The following is a 5,000-nucleotide window of genomic DNA, read 5'->3' as shown; positions in this document are numbered from 1 at the left end:
GTGTGTGTGTGTGTGTGTGTGTGTGTGTGTGTGTGTGTGTGTGTGCGTGCGTGCGTTAGTTATCTTGAGATCAAAGCTAAAAATACGTACGCAAGGACGGGATATTTTTCCATGAAGTTACGTACATATGAACGTGTTTGTTTAGAGAGAGAGAGAGAGAGAGAGAGAGAGAGAGAGAGAGAGAGAGAGAGAGAGAGAGAGAGAGAGAGAGAGAGAGAGAGAGAGATGGAGGAAAATACCCACCACCAAAAAATGAAAACAATAAAAAATCAAATAAAAACAAAGACACAGATACACGTAAGCAAAGATAGAAGATAATGAGAGAGAGAGAGAGAGAGAGAGAGAGAGAGAGAGAGAGAGAGAGAGAGAGAGAGAGAGAGAGAGAGAGAGAGAGAGAGAGAGAGAGAGAGAGAGAGAGAGGGGCGTCGGGCCATACAATACACACAGACACACACACATACATACACATACACACACACACACACACACACACACACACACACACACACATTCCTCCCTCGCACACACACACATGTGGACAAACGTTCTTGGTCTTAGCTCCGTCATCTTGATAATAGGGGAACCGGTTTGGGCTCGGCGGCAGCAGCAGCAGCAGCAGGAGGAGGAGGAGGAGGAGGAGGAGGAGGAGGAGGAGGAGGAGGAGGAGGAGGGAAGCCAAGGAGAACCGGAGGACAGCACGCAGGTCACAGGATGGCGCAGCGCTTCCTAGAGAGGTGCGCTGCGCAATGTGTGGCTTTCAGACATTTGGATTCTGCGCTTTTTCCTGTTTGTTGTTCTTTTTGTTGCTTTGTTTTCTCGTTTCTTTTTTTAATTGATGATGAAGCCACGATTAGTTAAGTTTCTAGTATGTTTTTTTTTTATTTTCTAAGTAGTTTTGTTTTGGTCTCCTTTTTTAACTTTTTTTTTTCTTCATCTTTTGTATGTACATCTATTTATTTATTTTTTTTTCAATATGGACACCACGTTGAGTTTCTCGTGATATTTTTTCCTTTGTTTTTCTTGTCATCTCAGTTCTTCTTCTTCTTCTTCTTCACCTTTTGCTTGTGTACATTCTATTTCCCTTAATGAGAACAGCACGATTTGTTAAGTTTTCCTAATGTTTATTTTCTTATCTTATTCTTCCCTTAAGTATGTTTGCTTTATCTTTTCTTCCTTGTTATTCATATTCTTCTTTCTCATCCTTTCTCTTTTCTTTGGTATTCATCTTATCATCTGTTTTAGTATCAATATTATTACAGTTACTAGAGTGTCTTCCTATTTTTCCTCTTCTTATCCTCCTCCTCCTCCTACTTTTCAATTCTTTTCCCTACTATTAAGTTTACTATTCATCTCCCTTCAGCGCTACGCATTAAGAGGATGGAGAGAAGGTGTTGGTAATATGCGCGTTTTGTAGCACGCACAGACGCTCCGTGTTGCGCAACTGTTACTCGGTAATCGAAGAGTTGCGCAGTTGGGACACACACACACACACACACACACACACACACACACACACACACACACACACACACACACACACACACACACTTCTCCAACAGAATCACTAGCATATTTCTCCATGTTATTATCTTTACCATAACAACAACAGCTACTACTACTACTACTACTACTACTACAAGTGGATCTATAGACTTAATCAGTGGATCATGACAAACAAACCACACGGAGAGGAGTGGAGAAGGAAGTGGAGGAGGAAATGGTGGAGGAAGTGGAGGAAGTGGAAGAGGAGGACAAGGAGGAAGACAGAAAAAAAAAAAAAAAGGCGGAGAAGAAATGCAGTATAAATGGCTGCGGCAGAAGAGGAGGAGGAGGTGGAAGAAGAAGAAGAAGAAGAAGAAGAAGAAGAAGAAGAAGAAGAAGAAGAAGAAGAAGAAGAAGAAGAAGAAGAAGAAGAAGAAGAAGAAGAAGAAGAAGAAGAAGAAGAAGGAGGAGGAGGACGAAGACGAGGACGAGGAGATAGCAGTAGTAGTAAACAGAGAAGCGGAGGAGGAGGAGGAGAGAAAAAGAGGAGTAAACGAAGGAGGAGGAGGAACACGAGAGGGAGGAAGAGGAGGAGCAGCAGAAGGATGTGGAGGAGGACAAGGAGGAATATTAAGTAGAAGAGTAAGCAAAGGAAAAGGAATAAGAGAAGAAGAAAGAGAAGGGGGCGGAGGAGCAAGGGAAGGAGGAGGAATACAAATAAAGTAGAAGAAAAAGAAGGGGAAGAGACCGAATAATAATAATAATAATAATAATAATAATAATAATAATAATAATAATAATAATAATAATAATAATAATAACAACAACAATAATGAGAAGGAAAAACACAGCAAATAACAGAAGAAGATAAAGAAGAAGTAAAAGAAGAAGAAAAAGAAGAAGAAATCAAGAGGAAATCAGCAACGAACAAAAAAAAAAATCAGAAAACAAAATCAGAAGAAATAAACAATGAAGATAATTAACAACAACAACAACAACAACAACAACAACAACAACAACAACAACAACAACAACGACACAGACAAGAAAAGATAGTGAGAGGAATCATCGTATCATCGTCAGGAGTCGCCAGAGGAGCAGGAGGAGGAGGAGGAGGAGGAGGAGGAGGAGGAGGAGGAGGAGGAGGAGGAGGAGGTGAGGCGAGCGAGCGAGTGGCGGCGAGGAACACTTGTGCTAATGCTGTCTCTGATGAAGAGTGGCTGCCCCAGAACCGGTTTGGGGCTCGGGCATCGTGGGAACGTCGAGAAAAAGTAAGAGGGTGCGACTTGCGGGCGGCACTGAGGGCGTGGAGGCGGCGGGGAGGTGAGGGGAGGTGAGGGGAAGAGACGGGAGGGGTATATGTACACACTCTCATACACACACACACACACACATATACATACATACATATACACATTTGGGAGAGTAAAGTCTTCACTCGCTTCGCATTACCGCGTATCATTAAGTGCTGGTGGCCTCTCTCTCTCTCTCTCTCTCTCTCTCTCTCTCTCTCTCTCTCTCTCTCTCTCTCTCTCTCTCTCTCTCTCTCTCTCTCTCAGAACAAAGGGTAAGATGTTTTGTTTTCATCTTTTTTTTCTTCTCTAATTCTCTCTTCCTCTCTTAAACCACGATTTTTCCCTCTTTCTCTCTCTCTCTCTCTCTCTCTCTCTCTCTCTCTCTCTCTCTCTCTCTCTCTCTCTCTCTCTCTCCGATATTCTGGACAAAATACAAAATTATCGTCTCTCACTACTTTCTCCTTCATTCTTTCCTTCCTTTTCCTTAATTTTTTTCCTAATTTCCCTCCACCTCCTCCTCCTCCTCCTCAACTCCTCTTATTTCTTCAAGCTTCCTTAGTCACTGTCAACCCCTCTCCCTTCCTTCCTTCCTCCTCCTCCTCCTCCTCCTCCTCCTCCTCCATTTTTTTCCACCTCCACCAAACCTAAGCTCCTCCATTTTCTCTCCCTGACCTAAAAATTATCTCCTTTTACCTCCATTTTCCTTCCTTTTATCTCCTAACCACTTGTGAAGTAGCAAATCTCCCATTATTTCTACTCCTTGTCCTCCTCCTCCTCCTCCTCCTCCTCCTCCAAATCTGACTTCATAATCATCTCCTTTTCTTCCACCCAAAATCTCCCAAAGTGCAAATTTCCTTCCACTCATCTCCACTAAATCCATATTGTCTCTCTCTCTCTCTCTCTCTCTCTCTCTCTCTCTCTCTCTCTCTCTCTCTCTCTCTCTCTCTCTCTCTCTCTCTCTCTCTCCATCTCACTCTCTCACTCACTTTTATTTTTCTTTAACACTATTCAAGTTTCATCCAGGATCTGTTTCCCAGTTTGCAGTTGACCTCACAAACCTCCCCTCCTTTCCCCTCACCTCCCCTCTCCTTCCTCTCACTCCCCTCTCCTTCCCCAACCCCCCCGTAAACTCCCAAACCATGACCTTTGCCCTACACCCCCTCCTCTCCCCTCCTCTCTTCTCACTGATCTCCCCAACTCTCTCCTCTCACAAGATGGAGGACAGACAGACAGACAGACAGACAGACAGACAGACAGACACACAGACAGACAGACAGACAGACAGACAGACAGACAGACAGTAAAGCGAAGAATAATGTTCTTTCTGAATACTTGTTTTAGAGTTGTTTATTTTTAATTTCCTTTTTTTTAAGTAGAGGAAGGTTCTTAGAGGGAAGGAAGAGGAGGAGGAGGAGGAGGAGGAGGAGGAGGAGGAGGAGGAGGAGGAGGAGGAGATAGGAACGTGGTAAAGAAAGAGAGAAAAAAGAAAGAAATATATGACAACAGTACGAAGGGATCCGGTTACTTAGAGAGAGAGAGAGAGAGAGAGAGAGAGAGAGAGAGAGAGAGAGAGAGAGAGAGAGAGAGAGAGAGAGAGAGAGAGAGAGAGAGAGAGAGAGAGAGAGAGAGATACCCACACTTACATAAAAAAGGACAAAAAAAAACTGATAAAAGATTAAAGTAAAAGCAAGGAAGAGTGAGAGTAAGTGAGATGATAAAAAAGGAGAGAGAGAGAGAGAGAGAGAGAGAGAGAGAGAGAGAGAGAGAGAGAGAGAGAGAGAGAGAGAGAGAGAGAGAGAGAGAGATTCAGTGCTTCGAAAATTAACCGAACCAGTGAACTTTCAATCCGAATCCGAAAGTGAAGCCCCGTTTTCTCTTATACTGATTCTGTTTCGTTATCGCTTCGAACTACTGACTCGTGTGTGTGTGTGTGTGTGTGTGTGTGTGTGTGTGTGTGTGTGTGTGTGTGTCCCTCCTCCTCCTCCTCCTCCTCCTCCTCCTCTTTTCTCTCTATGGTATTATTCCTTCCCTTTCAATTTTCTCTCTTTTCTCTCCATCTCACCTATATCTTCTCCTCCTCCTCGTCCTCCTCCTCCTCCTCCTCCTCCTCCTCCTCCTCCTCCTCCTCCTCCTCCTCCTCTCGCCTCCAGGACACAGCTCGCTTTACATTTTCTTCATCCGGAAAATAGTCTATGGGGGTTTTCGTGTGTGTGTGTGTGTGTG

Source organism: Scylla paramamosain, chromosome 30 (genome assembly GCF_035594125.1).
Source record: "Scylla paramamosain isolate STU-SP2022 chromosome 30, ASM3559412v1, whole genome shotgun sequence".
NCBI classification, from domain to species: domain Eukaryota; kingdom Metazoa; phylum Arthropoda; class Malacostraca; order Decapoda; family Portunidae; genus Scylla; species Scylla paramamosain.
The sequence above is the reverse complement of the archived record's forward strand: the minus strand, read 5'-3'. Positions refer to the sequence as shown.